General features: G+C 42.6%; 2 non-coding genes across 2 annotated transcripts; one reads left to right on the top strand and one right to left on the bottom strand.

Moving 5' to 3' along the window:
- The first annotated feature begins 8,154 nt into the window (after window positions 1-8,154).
- Window positions 8,155-8,260, top strand: LOC125588157. The gene has a single exon (XR_007324551.1). It is a non-coding gene; the product is annotated as a small nucleolar RNA R71 (small nucleolar RNA).
- Window positions 8,261-14,233: 5,973 nt separating this feature from the next.
- On the bottom strand, window positions 14,234-14,339 carry LOC125588156. The gene has a single exon (XR_007324550.1). It is a non-coding gene; the product is annotated as a small nucleolar RNA R71 (small nucleolar RNA).
- Window positions 14,340-16,305: the final 1,966 nt, after the last annotated feature.

Here is a 16,305-nt window from a genome sequence, read left to right as displayed (position 1 = left end):
TTTGGCGCCGTTGCCTGGGAGCTTTGATCACCATTAGATGTAGTGTTATTAATTGTTTTCTTTTTCTTTACCCCCTTTCTGACTCAAAAATTTTTCTTTTCTTTTCAGGTGCGTACCTAACAGTACCAGAAGCAACAATGAAAAACACCTGCTATTCTCAGAAGATCCTGCTCACCTGGAACGTAAGATCCGCAAAGATCAACGTTCCACATCGATCGACGCAGCAGCTTTCACATCGACTGATCTCGCACCCACCGATCGACCGACACCCAACCTTCATCGTCGACCGATCTACATCGTTCGACATCGATCGATTCTACACCGCGTACATCAACTGATCCTCAGTCGTGAAGCATGATTGCGATTGTTATTCCCAGACAGGATGAGAATGCAGACCTTTATGACCAGGATGGTCATCTGCGTAATGCAACAGGTCAGAAACTAGATGCTCAGAGGAATGTAGTGCCTGATGTTGATGCTACAGGAGCTGATCAACCTGTAGAAGACGCTTGATATACCTTGGATTTGACCCATTTTTATCCATGGTATATAAGTATTTTACTATATATATATATATCTATGTTTTCTACTCTTCTAGGTATGTTTTCAGGTCCAGGTGCATTTCGGAGTAAAGCTATGACTTTGGAGCATTTTGGAGCTTAAAGGACATTTCACCCGAGCTGACCACGTAGAGGTCGACGAGAGGAAGGACAATCGATCGATGCGCATCAGTGTTGACGATCGATATCACGAGATGCCTCGACAGATGAAGATTAATATCGATCGATGTACATGATACCACTCAAATTACCCTAATGAGTGTTACTCTCATCAAAAGAGGTTCAGATGTAGTACTTAGGGATCGAATCCACAAGGAGCTAGGGAACAATTAAATCTAGTGTTTATTAATTCTAAAGGTTATAATGTTCTAAATAAAATAGCAATAGTAACTAGCGAGTAAATGTTAAATGTAACTTAGGTTGGAAATGATATTAGATGCAGGGCCACTATTCAGGTGTTGGAGATTATAATTCCTATAGACGCCTAACTGTTGCATGCATGATATATTAGAGCTCATTCTTTTAACTCAGTGATCTGCTGTCGCATGTACCACTGGTAAACAGACTAGATCTTGTGTCTCACCGGTTAGATGCAGACACAAGAGAGTGTCGATCGATAGTCTATTAAGACGTCGACCGATACACTTTTGCCAACATCGATCGATTGTCAGTTGAGGACATCGATCGATGGGTTCTAGCCAGGCCTATGCGCGAGTATGAAAATGCTCTACTAAGATTCTAAATTGGCGGTTAGCCCTCTTTAGCAATCCTAATATGATAGATAGATGTCAGGATGGGATAACAAGGGTGCTTGAATATGCAATCCTATGATCATGTTCTAGTTAGCTAGGCTAAAACAAGCAATGAATACAAATCTATCATGAATATCACAAAAAAGGCAGATCTATAGTTTGGGGCTAATCCCACAAACCTATCTGAACCCAGGATCTAACAGTTGAACTACTCAGACATAGCAAAGCAATTCATATCAATGGTTAAATAGAAACTCGTAGAATAGATGATAAGGAAATGAAACAAGGAGTTCCAATCACAAGTGTTCTTCTCTCCCAAATGAAACTTGTAACAAAACTAGGTATAGAAAAAAGAAAAAGCTCTCCCTGCGGTCAAACACTTAGGCAGTATATATTCTACTAGGTTAAAAACTCGTCAGGGCATTTTGGTAATTTGGCTTGGCCTTGATTTTTATGTCTGCTGAATCCAAAATGTCGCGTCTGGTGTCTTGACATCGATCGACGATACATGTGTACATCGATCGATATTGATCTTCATTTGTCGAGGCATTTCCTGATATCGATCGTCAGCACTGATGCGTATCGATCGATTATTCTTCCTCTCGTCGACCTCTAAATGGTCAGCTCGGGTGAAATGTCCTTTATGCTCCAAAATGCACCAAAGTCATAGCTTTACTCCGAAATGCACCTGAACCTGAAAACATACTTAGAAGAGTAGAAAACATAGATATATATATATATATATAGTAAAATAGTAATATACCATGGATAAAAATGAGTCAAATCCAGGGTATATCAACTCCCCAGACTTACCCTTTTGCTTGTCCTCAAGCAAAACATACATGCAGTCTCTCTGAAAGAGGTTTGAAAATATTTGGGAACTTAAGATTTTAAAAGAAACATAGAAATCTTTCCTCAACAATTTTGCAACCACATTTAAACAGTCCTAATCACAAAAGCACACTATGCAATCCTAGCTTAGCAACTATTTCTAACATAACACAACTCTTCAATTCACGTCTGACATCCCCTCTACTGATTTCATTTCTTAGCATAAATATAAAGTGAATGCTTTACCTTGGGTGTATCGATCACAGGATGCAAGGATTTCAGACAGGCCTCTGGAGCTGCAGGTAAAAGTTAGTTCCTAGTTTCTCTCTCTCTAAATTTCTCTCTTGAGTCAAAGTCTGCTTCCATTGCAGGATCAGTGACCAAGATTGGACAGGCTTCCATGAATCAAAACTTAATGGTGGTTGCCACCAAGTTCTGTTCACTTCTTTTTGACCTATATCCAAGAGTTCTTTCCGAAAGCGAGCCTTGAAGATTGCCGCCTCCAAGTCCCATTTCGAACTCTTTTATTTGAGTCTTTATGAATCAAGCCTTAATGGTTTACCAAGTCCTGTTCAGACTCATCCTAACTAAACAATGGATCTTTCTTATATTTTTTTATTATTTATTATTATTTATTTATATATATATATATATATATATATTTTTAAAATAGAACTAATCTAGGGTCGAAATCTAGAGAGAGAAAATGTGATAAATAATCTAAAACCAGGCGTTACCTTCCAGACCTATCTGAAGAATCCGATTCCATGTATACCAAGCCCCAAGACAAGCGGTTATGTCAGGTTTAGTGTTGGAAATCAGCTTTGGTTACTTCATACGGTTCAAGGCAAGTGTGTAGTTGATAGGTTGATCTGCTTTAGCATCTTTAGTGCTATCTGCAATCAGTAAATCTAAAATGGTGCTAAAGATTGGTTAGATATTCATGTTTAAACCAATATAAGATTATAGTCCATATTTTCGATAGCTAAGCATAATTTATTTGAAATTCCTTTTTACGTAAGAATAAAATAAATTATATCAGTAAATCTCCCCCCAGACTTAAATTACACTGTCCCAGTGTAACTCAGCCGGAGTTATGATGAAAAGTGTATGATGTACGAAATGTAACAAGTAGGTAAGATACATCTGACCGGTTAGATATCGATCGATGGGTAAGTGTTACATCGATCGTCGTGTGGTTGCCTATGTCGAACGATGTCGACGTCTCGTCGTCGGTCGATATAAAGGTCTTCTACTTGGGTCTCCTAAATCTGAAAGAAATAAAACGAAAGAAATTAAATGCTAGCTAATAAAACCAAAGTAAAATACCTAATAGTGGGTTGCCTCCCACTCAGCGCTTGGTTATAGTCATTTAGCTTGACTGTGGTAGTGATTGGCTATTGGGTGGAGAAGCAGCTGCTTGTTGGAAAGCAAGCATCCACGTCATCTCTGCGCATTCTGGACCAAGATGCAATGAAACTTCTTGTGGCCTCATCATTTCTTGTCCATTTGTCATCCATCTTCCCAAGTACATTGGAGATGTTCTGTAGCCTTTCTTGAATGTTGTCAATGCTGACCTGGTGCCAGCCTATGTTGTCATAGGCGTATGCTGAAAGATCTGTCAGTTCCTTTTGCATTGACTCCACTGTCTTGTGTATCAGCTGCTCGCCGATTGTTGTAGACTCGGCGTCGATCGATGCGATTATGTGTTCGTTGGTCGATCTCGGTGAGTTGCCGTCGATCGATTTTGCCTTTGTCCTGTCGATCGATGCTGATATCTGATGTTGAGCTGCGAGTTGCCTCTGAATGGCTTTGACTTCTTTCTGTAGCCATTCTGCGTGGTTGTCTAGTCCACTGATTTTGTTGTCGAATGGAAAGTAGATGTCATCGCAGCGTTTGTCAAGTCGTTCCTCCATGTTGTCTAGAGCAGTGTAGATCTTGGATGTGATCTTGTCAACTTCTGCTGCTGTGTAAGGAAGTAACTCCACAGGTTTCCTGCCATCGATCCAGGGTCCTCTTAGCCTGTCGATCGATGTTGATTTTTCCTGCAAAAAACTTTGATTAGTAATGTTCTCAATATCCTTTTGGGCATCAAGTAATTGACTAGACAATTTGTTTAAATCTATCATGACTGGTGATATAAAACGGTCATGCATATCCTCGTAAGTCCTCAGCCTCTCATTCATTGCTGAGACTTTGGCGTCGAGCGATGTGAAGGTGCACATGTCGATCGATGTGGCTGGATGTTGGTCCTTCTTGCGAATGGTGTCCAGTTCTTGCTGTAGTAGCTCGATTTTGGTGCTTAGCCAGTCCACGTTGTTGTTGAGAGGGCAGTAAACGTCGTTTATCCTTGTGTCGATGTATGAGACTTCCCATTCATCCCTGTGTTGTGTTGAGCATCGCGGTTCTGCAAGGGTTTGAGCTGTAGGAAGACTGACGTCGATCGATTTTGCACATGGTGCGTCGATCGATGCTGAGGTCGTAGCTTCCTTCTCAAATTGCTGACGTAAACTATCAATTTCTGTCCTCATTTCTGCCATACATCTGAAAAGCTCATTGTAGCCTCTATCCAAAGGCTGATGTGTTTCATCTACCAGTGTTTTGAGCTCCTCTCCCAGTTTCTCCTGAGCTCCACAAATACCAAACACCATTTCATCGATTTCTTCTTTGGTGTAGAGTTCTGGTGCCAGTCTTGTGAGTGCGAAGGAAGTGGCATGTTCTGGAAGACAGATGTGGCTCTCTTCAAAAAGAGATGCTCTTTCCAGTATTTTCCTGATGTTGTCCTTTGTGACAGGTATCATCTCACCAGCTGCGCTTCGTGCGTGTCCACGCTCATCTCTGTAGACTCCATATTCGTCCCTTTGTTCCCACGTGAACTTTCTGGCTCCATACATGTCAAAAGCGCGGCTCCCACATTCATAGCGTCTGTCGATCGACGACGGATTATTCATATCGATCGACATTGGTGTTACCCTGTCGATCGATGTCTCCATGATACCGTCGATCGATGCTTGCCCTTTTGGTTGGCGTGATAGATCTGGGCTGGTCTCTGTTGTGGTGACTCCTGCGTGGTTGTTGGGATCTGTTAGAATGACGTCAGGAGTGCCATGTTGCTTTGAGATCAGGTTGTCGGGTCCATTGGTTACTTGAAGGATGTGTGCTATGTCCTCTCTGGAAACTTGTAAAATCCTTCCATCCATTGCACGTGCGTTGCCATCTGGATCCCTGAAAATACCAAATTCATCAGGTGTTAGAAAACCGTAATCAATGTTTGCATAATTATTCTTTTTAGAAATAGAGAGATTAGGGTTTAGAGTAGTATCGATCGATGTAGATACAGTTACATCGATCGATGGCAGAGTAATTTCTGCAGAATTTGTGTTCTTGAGATGATTGCTCTTCATGGATTTTTCTATTGATGTAGAATGAAGAGTGTTCATCTTATTTGCTTGTGTGTTTTCTCTGATGTGTGTAGGTGGTTTCGGGGGTGCAAAACGATTTATATAGGTATCTGTAAACCTAGTTAGGGAGGGAATATTCTCCTGCTCCTGAATTTTCGCTGCGGCGCGAATATCGATCGATGTTCCTTTACTGGTGTCGATCGATGTGAGCGGTTGTTTTGCTGGACGAGGGTGGGTATCGACCGATGTGGAGTGCACAGCGTCGAACGATGTTGGAAACGTGTTGGTGAAGTTGTGTGTTTCAAGTCTTTCATCCTGCAAAGACATTTCTATTGCACGTTCTTTCCAGTAATCCTCATCGTATTCCTCGGTATGTTCCTCATGAGGTGAAGTAATTACAGTGTCAACTGCAAAACTTTCATGGAAACCACTGTCTGCCCAACTGCCTATGGAATAATCATCATGTCCTCTCCTGGTTGGAGGTTGGAAGGCAAAATGTTGGTAGCAATGATTAGGTGAAGCGAAATGGTCAAGTGGGTGCATTACGTCGAGTGACGTGTTGTTGTGGTCATCGGTCACCATTGACACATTGGAATCGATCGATGGAAAGGTTGGGGTGTCGATCGATTCCGAGTACTCTGTTTCGTACTCCGATTCATACTCTGCTCCACAATGGCATGCGCCAATGAAGCCGAGTTCTTTCCCATAATCCACAGAATTAATTACCTTTCTCTTAGGTCGGATGGGATCGTAGTGGATGTTTGGGTCTATGAGCGTTAGACACAATTTGTTTTTGTTCATGTCACATACAGCTCCTACTGTAGCTAGGAAGGATCTTCCAAGCAGAAGTGAAGAGTTCCAGTTAAGCTCGATGTCTAAGACATGAAAATCTACAGGGACAAGGGCATTACCAATCAGTACCTCCAGATCTCTTATGATGCCTCCGGATCGTTTCTCTGAAAGATCCACGAAGGTGAAGGATTCTGTTGAGGGTTCGATGGTCAAACCAAGCTGGTCCGCCATGATCCTAGGGAGGATACTAACCGATGCTCCTGTGTCACACATTGAATGGGGAAATTCAACACCCTTGACTATGCATGGTATTGCAAACTTCCCAGGATCACTCTTCTTCGTCAATGTGATCCTGTGTTTCATCTTTCCTCTGACTTGATGAAACATTCTCCTAATGTCCTCCTCAGTTACCTTTGTTTCTCTGAAGAACATCCACAACCGGTGTGTGAAGTAAGCTTCATCAAAAGGTTTTTCGATTGGGATTCTGAGGACTCGTTTAGTGAAACCATCCATCTCCTTATCGTTAGCTTCCCTCTTAAGGTTTTTAGGAATCTTCTCCTTCCTTTTCCTTAACCTTCTCCCTTCAGATTCTTGTTCTTCTTGAACAGGTTCTGTTGAACTATTTAAAGGGTTGGGTGTTGGTTCGGGTGGGTTTGCTAATGGTTTAGGTGGTGGTCTGAGTGCATTGATGTAATCATTATCGATTGAGGGTAACCGCACTCGGTATGTCAGAGGTGCCTGTCGATCGATGGGAGGTGTGTTGTGACGATCGACGTCGGACTCACTCTGTCGATCGATGGTTGAGTTAACCGATCGATCGATTTTTTCATAGAAAGGGGAGGGTGGGTGAGGATGCTTAGCTGCGAATTCTTCATGAGTTAGAATTCGAACCGCATTGCATTCAGTCGAATCGGCAGACGACGTCGATCGATGTCTGGAGTAATCCGTCCATCGATCTTCATCATGGTCTGTCGATCGATGCGAGTTCATCGACATCGGTCGACACCATTGGGATCCGCCGAGACTCATGGAGCTTTCGATTTCGAAATCTCCTTCCTCAAGGTTTTCATTTCTCACCACTTGCCAGAATTCATCATCTATGATGGCATTTACGTGGTGTTTCCCTTTGTCGGCTCCTGCTTCTCTAGCAAAAGCTTCTTGCCTCTTAATAGTCTCGCCCGTCTGAATTACTTGGGTTTCAAGTTTTCTCACCTGAGTCCCTAAGGTCTCGATTTTGGTGTTCAGATTGTTGTAGGCAGAGTCTATCTTACCGTTGAAATCCACGGTGATTTGTTGTTGTCCCAACAGTACTCGATCAAGCATTTCTTCGATCTTGCTTTCCTGAGTTTGGGGTGGTGGATTTTGATAGTAAGAGTTCGAGTAGCTCTTGCTGTTGTTGAAGGGTTTTTGAAATTGTGAACTTTGGTTACTTCTTTGGCCATTTCCAAAGAAGTTTCTGTTTCCGCCCTGGTTTCCAAATTTTTGGAATCCGGTACCTCCGATGTAGTTCACATCTTCTTCTCCTTCGTATCTGCTACTTCTCCTTCAGCTGAACATACTTGCTTCCTAAGAAGTTCGTGCACCACATCTAACTTAGCTCTTACTTCGTCCATCTGTTCCTTCCCGATAGAGGCTACAGACTTCTTCCGTTCAGAGTCAGTGTTTTTGGTGCTGCTGCTGTTAGCAAGGTTTTCGATAAGTCTCACAGCTTCCAACGGATTCCGAGTAGTGAAGTTTCCTTCACTCGCCGTATCAAGAGCCATTTGATACTGTAAGGCGAGACCTCGGAAGAAAGTGCTTAGCAGCTGCACTTCATTAAATCCGTGGTGTGGACAGTCTCGCTGGAAAAACCTAAATCTAATCCACGCATCTTTGAAGGACTCTCCAGCCTTCTACGAGAATGTGGAAATTTTGTTCCGAAGTTCTTCAATGCGTGCCTCATCGAAGAAGTTTCGTAAGAAAGCATTCTTGATGTCGCTCCAGGATGTTAAAGATCCTGTGGTTGCTGCCTAAGCCAGTGCATCGCTTCTCCATTCAGCGTGTATCTGAAGAGCTTGCACAGCAGGTAATCTTCGGCGACTCCTTCCATTCGAATGGCAGCGATTAGATCCTCGAACCATTCCAAATGGTCCATAGGATGCTCGTTCGGTAACGCAGAGTAGGGTATCTGCGACACGAGAGTGTAGTATTGAGGCTTCAGCTCGAAATTCTGCTTCTGGAATTACAGTTCCCTGAGCATCTATTTTCTGACCTGTTGCATTACGCAGATGACCGGCCTGGTCATACAGGTTTCCGTTCTCATCCTGAGTTAGAATAATAATGTTTACCATTTTTGACGACACGTTATCGATCGTCGTACGCGGTGTAGTATCGATCGTTGTCGAACGACTGGGATCGATCGACGATGACGGTCTGGTGTCGGTCGACGGTTGGTTGTGCGTATCGATCGACGACGAAGTGGTTGCGTCGAGCGATGTGGAACGTTGACCTCTACGGATGGTGCGTTCCAAATGAGCAGGATCGTCTGAGAACAGCAAGTCTTTCTCCTTGTTGCTACTGGTACCGCTGGGCATGCACCTGAAAAGACAAGAAAAAGAAAGAATATTAGAAAAGGGGGTAAAGAAAAGAATAAGAACTAATAAAACTAAATCTAATGGCGATCAAAGCTCCCCGGCAACGGCGCCAAATTTGATACCACTCAAATTACCCTAAGGAGTGTTACTCTCATCAAAAGAGGTTCAGATGTAGTACTTAGGGATCGAATCCACAAGGAGCTAGGGAACAATTAAATCTAGTGTTTATTAATTCTAAAGGTTGTAATGTTTTAAATAAAATAGCAATAGTAACTAGCGAGTAAATGATAAATGTAACTTAGGTTGGAAATGATATTAGATGCAGGGCCACTATTCAGGTGTTGGAGATTATAATTCCTATAGATGCCTAACTGTTGCATGCATGATATATTAGAGCTCATTCGCTTAACTCAGTGATCAGCTGTCGCATGTACCACTGGTTAACAGACTAGATCTTGTGTCTCACCGGTTAGATGCAGACACAAGAGAGTGTCGATCGATAGTCTATTAAGACGTCGACCGATACACTTTTGCCAACATCGATCGATTGTCAGTTGAGGACATCGATCGATGGGTTCTAGCCAGGCCTATGCGCGAGTATGAAAATGCTCTACTAAGATTCTAAATTGGCGGTTAGCCCTCTCTAGCAATCCTAATATGATAGATAGATGTCAGGATGGGATAACAAGGGTGCTTGAATATGCAATCCTATGATCATGTTCTAGTTAGCTAGGCTAAAACAAGCAATGAGTACAAATCTATCATGAATATCACAACAAGGCAGATCTATAGTTTGGGGCTAATCCCACAAACCTATCTGAACCCTGGATCTAACAGTTGAACTACTCAGACATAGCAAAGCAATTCATATCAATGGATAAATAGAAACTCATAGAATAGATGATAAGGAAATGAAACAAGGAGTTCCAATCACAAGTGATCTTCTCTCCCAAATGAAACTTGTAACAAAACTAGGTCTACAAAAAAGAAAAAGCTCTCCCTGCCGTCAAACACTTAGGCAGTATATATTCTACTAGGTTAAAAACTCGTCAGGGCATTTTGGTAATTTGGCTTGGCCTTGGTTTTTAAGTCTGCTGAATCCAAAATGTCGCGTCTGGTGTCTCGACATCGATCGACGGTACATGTGTACATCGATCGATATTGATCTTCATCTGTCGAGGCATTTCCTGATATCGATCGTCAGCACTGATGCGTATCGATCGATTATTCTTCCTCTCGTCGACCTCTAAGTGGTCAGCTCGGGTGAAATGTCCTTTATGCTCCAAAATGCTCCAAAGTCATAGCTTTACTCCGAAATGCACCTGAACCAGAAAACATACCTAGAAGAGTAGAAAACATAGATATATATATAGTAAAATAGTAATATACCATGGATAAAAATGGGTCAAATCCAGGGTATATCAGTACACAAGTACCATCGATCGATGTCGAGACACCAGACACACGACATTTTGGATTCAGCAGACTTAAAACCCAAGGCCAAGCCAAATTACCAAAATGTCCTGACGAGTTTTTAACCTAGTAGAATATACACTGCAAGTGTTTTGACGGTAGAGGAGAGCTTTTCTAGACCTAGTTTTGTTACAAGTTTCATTGGGAGAGAAGATCACTTGTGATTGGAACTCCTTGTTTCTATTTCTTTTCATCTATTCTATGAATTTCTATTTATCTATTGATATGAGTTGCTTTGCTATGTCTGAGTAGTTCAACTGTTAGATCCAGGGTTCAGATAGGTTTGTGGGATTAGCCCCAAACTATAGATCTGCCTTGTTGTGATATTCATGATAGATTTGTATTCATTGCTTGTTTTAGCCTTGCTAACTAGAACTTGATCATAGGATTGCATACTCAAGCAACCTTGTTATCCCATCCTGACATCTATCTATCATATTAGGACTGCTAGAGAGGGCTAACCGCCAATTTAGTATCTTAATAGGGCATATCATACTCGTGCATAGGCCTGGCTAGAACCCGTCGATCGATGTCCTCAACTGACAATCGATCGACGTTGGCAATGGTGTATCGTTCGACCTCTTAATAGACCATCGATCGACACTCTCTCGTTGTCGGCATACTAACCGTTGAGACACGAGATCTAGTCTGTTAACCAGTGAGACATGTGACAGCTGATCACTGAGTTAAGCGAATGAGCTCTAATATATCATGCATGCAACAGTTAGGCATCTATAGGAGTTATAATCTCCAACACCTGAATAGTGGCCATGCATCAAATATTATTTCCAAACAAGTTACATTTATTATTTACTCGCTTGTTACTATTGCTATTTCATTTAAACATTTGCAACCATTATAATTAATAAACACTAGATTTAATTGTTCCCTAGCTCCTTGTGGATTCGATCCCTAAGTACTACATTTGAACCTCTTTTGATGAGAGTAACACTCCTTAGGGTAATTTGAGTGGTATCAAATTTGGCGCCGTTGCCGGGGAGCTTTGATCGCCATTAGATTTTGTTTTATTGATTCTAATTATTTTCTCTACCCCCTTTCTCATGATCTTTTTCTTGTCTTTTCAGGTGCATGCCCAGCGGTACCAGAAGCAACAAGGAGAAAGACTTGCTGTTCTCAGACGATCCTAATCATTTGGAACGCACAATCCGTAGAGGTCAACGTTCCACATTGCTCGACGCAACAACTTCGTCGTTGATCGATACGCACAACCAACCGTCGACCGACACCAGACCGTCATCGTCGATCGATCCCAATCGTTTGACAACAATCGATACTACACCGCGTACGTCGATCGATACCGTGTCGTCAAAAATGGTAAACATTATTATTCTAACACAGGACGAGAACGGAAACCTGTATGACCTGGTCAGTCATCTGCGTAATGCAACATGCCAGAAAATAGATGCTTAGGGGACTGTAATCCCTGATGCTGATTGATACCACTCAAATTACCCTAAGGAGTGTTACTCTCATCAAAAGAGGTTCAGATGTAGTACTTAGGGATCGAATCCAAAAGGAGCTAGGGAACAATTAAATCTAGTGTTTATTAATTCTAAAGGTTGTAAATGTTTAAATGAAATAGTAATAGTAATTAGCGAGTAAATAATAAATGCAACTTGGTTGGACATGATATTAGATGCAGGGTGATATACCTTGGATTTGACCCATTTTTGTCCATGGTATATTAGTATTTTACTATATATATATCTATGTTTTCTACTCTTCGAGGTATGTTTTCAGGTTCAGGTGCATTTCGGAGTAAAGCTATGACTTTGGAGCATTTTGGACCTTAAAGGACATTTCACCCGAGCTGACCACTTAGAGGTCGACGAGAGGAAGAATAATCGATCGATGCGCATCAGTGCTGACGATCGATATCAGGAAATGCCTCGACAGATGAAGATTAATATCGATCGATGTACACAAGTACCATCGATCGATGTCGAGACACCAGACGCGACATTTTGGATTCAACAAACTTAAAAACAAAAGCCAAGCCAAATTACCAAAATGCCCTGACGAGTTTTTAACCTAGTAGAATATACACTGCAAGTGTTTTGACGGTAGAGGAGAGCTTTTCTAGACCTAGTTTTGTTACAAGTTTCATTGGGAGAAAAGATCACTTGTGATTGGAACTCCTTGTTTCTATTTCTTTTCATCTATTCTATGAATTTCTATTTATCTATTGATATGAGTTGCTTTGCTATGTCTGAGTAGTTCAACTGTTAGATCCAGGGTTCAGATAGGTTTGTGGAATTAGCCCCAAACTATAGATCTGCCTTGTTGTGATATTCATGATAGATTTGTATTCATTGCTTGTTTTAGCCTTGCTAACTAGAACTTGATCATAGGATTGCATACTCAAGCAACCTTGTTATCCCATCCTGACATCTATCTATCATATTAGGACTGCTAGAGAGGGCTAACCGCCAATTTAGTATCTTAATAAGGCATATCATACTCGCGCATAGGCCTAGCTAGAACCCGTCGATCGATGTCCTCAACTAACAATCGATCGACATTGGCAATGGTATATCGTTCGACGTCTTAATAGACCATCGATCGACACTCTCTCGTTGTCGGCATACTAAACGTTGAGACACGAGATCTAGTCTGTTAACCAGTGAGACATGTGACAGCTGATCACTGAGTTAAGCGAATGAGCTCTAATATATCATGCATGCAACAGTTAGGCATCTATAGGTATTATAATCTCCAACACCTGAATAGTGGCCCAGCATCTAATATCATTTCCAACCAAAGTTACATTTATTATTTACTCGCTTGTTACTATTGCTATTTCATTTAAACATTTACAACCCTTAGAATTAATAAACACTAGATTTAATTGTTCCCTAACTCCTTGTGGATTCGATCCCTAAATACTACATCTGAACCTCTTTTGATGAGAGTAACACTCCTTAGGGTAATTTGAATGGTATCAAATTTGGCGCCGTTGCCGGGGAGCTTTGATCGCCATTAGATTTAGTTTTATTAATTCTTATTCTTTTCTTTACCCCCTTTCTAATAATCTCTTTCTTGTCTTTTCAGGTGCATGCCCAGCGGTACCAGAAGCAACAGGGAGAAATACTTGATGTTCTCAGACGATCCTGCTCATTTGGAACGCACCATCCGTAGAGGTCAATGTTCCACATCGCTCGACGCAACCACTTTGTCATCGATCGATACGCAAAACCAACCGTCGACCGACACTAGACCGTCATCGTCGATCGATCCCAATCGTTCGACAACGATCGATACTACACCGCGTACGTCGATCGATACCGTGTCGTCAAAAATGGTAAACATTATTATTCTAACTCATGATGAGAACGGAAACCGGTATGACCAGGCCGGTCATCTGTGTAATGCAACAGGTCAGAAAATAGATGCTCAGGGAACTGTAATCCCTGATGCTGATGCTACAGGAGCTGATCAGCCTGTAGATGAGGACGCTCGATCGAAACCACTGGCCGACTACAATAGCCCAGATGAGTACTATTCCAACAGATACGCTATTCGACTTCCGGAGATCCAGAAGCAGAATTTCGAGCTGAAGCCTCAATACTATACTCTCGTGTCGCAGATACCCTACTATGGGTTACCGCACGAGCATCCTATGGACCATTTGGAACGGTTTGAGGATCTAATCGCTGCTATTCGGATGGAAGAAGTCCCCAAAGATTACCTGCTGTGCAAGCTCTTCAGATACACGCTGAATGGAGAAGCGATGCACTAGCTTAGGCAGCAACCCACAGGATCTTTAACATCCTGGAGCGACATAAGGAATGCTTTCTTACGAAACTTCTTCGATGAGGCGCGCGCTGAAGAACTTCGGAACAAAATTTCCACATTCTCGCAGAAGGCTGGAGAGTCCTTCAAAGATGCAGGGATTAGATTTAGGTTCTTCCAGCAAGACTGTCCACACCACGGATTTAACGAAGTGCAGCTGCTAAGCACTTTCTTCCGAGGTCTCGCCTTACAGTATCAAATGGCCCTTGATACGGCGAGTGAAGGAAACTTCACTACTCGGAATCCGTTAGAAGCTGTGAAACTTATCGAAAACCTTGCTAACAGCAGCAGCACCAAAAACCTGACTCTGAACGGAAGAAGTCTGTAGCCTCTATCGGGAAGGAACAGATGGACGAAGTAAGAGCTAAGTTAGATGTGGTGCACGAACTTCTTAGGAAGCAAGTCTATTCAGCTGAAGGAGAAGTAGCAGATACGGAAGGAGAAGAAGATGTGAACTACATTGGAGGTACCGTGTAGAAACCCGTTAAAAAAAAAAAAAAAAAAAAAGAGAATGGTCGAGTGTCTTTGTGGTGGTCGAATCGTGGGCGGTAAAGATCGATCGGGAAATTTCGAAGAACGAGGTGGTCGTAGAAGTGATCGTGGGTGAACTATGTGTCGAATAAGTTTCTCGACCATAGTTAGAAGATGTCTTAGATTGATCAGACGGACGTTTTGGAAGCATAACAATTTTGGAAGCACGACGGTTTAGAAGCTCGACGTTTTTGAAGACCGACGTTTCTTCATCACGAAGTTTTCTCGAAAAATCTTCATATCAGTAAAATATTATTCTGGAGACATCATAAGTTGGAAGCAGGACGAGAATTAAGTACGACGGGAAGCAAGCACGACGGGATCGAAGCACGACGGGAAAACCCGAAATTGGGCGAAAACCCTAATTACGGTATTATGGAATTCTTCGAGGAAGCCGGAGGCTCGGGAAATATTTTTACAGGATATCAGAATTCATCTGGAGTCTATTAAAAATATTTAGAGCATCAGAACGGGAGCAGAAAAATATTCGGGATTGATCACGGGTCAGAAATTTGCCGGAAGGGTAAAAAAATCGCGTAAACCGACCGAGAAGCTCGAGGTGGCTCGTTGCATGGGTTCAGAACGTGCTGTCAAGCATCTAACAAGCTGAGTGTCTCCAGAAGCTCGAGGTGTCGCCATGCATGGAAGCTGTACATGCAGCCTGACATGTAGAAGCACGAGGTGGATCGACCAAACACGAGGTGTCTCCGCGCATGCAACCGAAGCATGCTGATCGACATGTGTGTACTGGTGTGGCTTCTTGCATGCACTCCAGGCATGCATCCTGACATGTGGGAGGAGTGGTGGCGTCCTGCATGTGTCCTGGACATGCAGCCTGACATGTGGAGCACGAGGTGCCGCCGCGCATGCGTCCGGAGCCATGCGAAGCGACACACGGGCTGCCACCAACCTGAAGCTGATTAGCTGGTGTCTCCTATAAATACCCCACGACCCCAGCTCATTTATTCACATCCAGACCTGTCCAAACCAAGTTAAAAACGTGAGAGAGAAGTAGAAAAAGAAAGCAAGTGATTCCGAGCTATTTCGAGAGTTTTAGAGAGTTTTCGTGGTCAGTTCTCTACTGATTTCGAGTCAGCGCCTAGGGACGGTTCTGTCCAACTGAATTCGTCCAGGCCACTCAGGTCCTTTGACGATCAAGTGGAGATGCTGTCCGGAGTTAGTTCAGTTCTACGGGTTCAGATCAATCGAAGTTCTGCTCGATACTCCGCCGGGAAGTCCGAAGAACTGCCCAGAAGCTAAAGGAGGTTCTGTCCGAGTCCAGATCAGCCTGTCGAGGCCTGTCAGTTTCTTCATGGTGAAGCCGAGGTTCTGTCCAAGTCGAGATCAGATCAGTCCAGTCCAGTCAAGTCGTCCCTTGGGTTTTGGCCAAGTCCTCTCCGATCAACCAGCTGCTTCTCGCCTAGAACACTGTGAGTTGGTTTTGTGTGAATTCCATTTGGAATTTAGGTTAGATCGAGTAGCATATAGATTGGAATGATCACTCTATTGAATGGTAGAGTCTTTAGGGTTATTTTATTTATGGAACCGGACTCAGTTTAGCAAGGGCTAAGCTGAGATT

Source organism: Brassica napus, chromosome C5 (genome assembly GCF_020379485.1).
Source record: "Brassica napus cultivar Da-Ae chromosome C5, Da-Ae, whole genome shotgun sequence".
In the NCBI taxonomy this organism is placed as follows: Eukaryota; Viridiplantae; Streptophyta; class Magnoliopsida; order Brassicales; family Brassicaceae; genus Brassica; species Brassica napus.
Note: the sequence above shows the minus strand (reverse complement) of the source record. Positions and strands in the feature narration are given on the sequence as shown.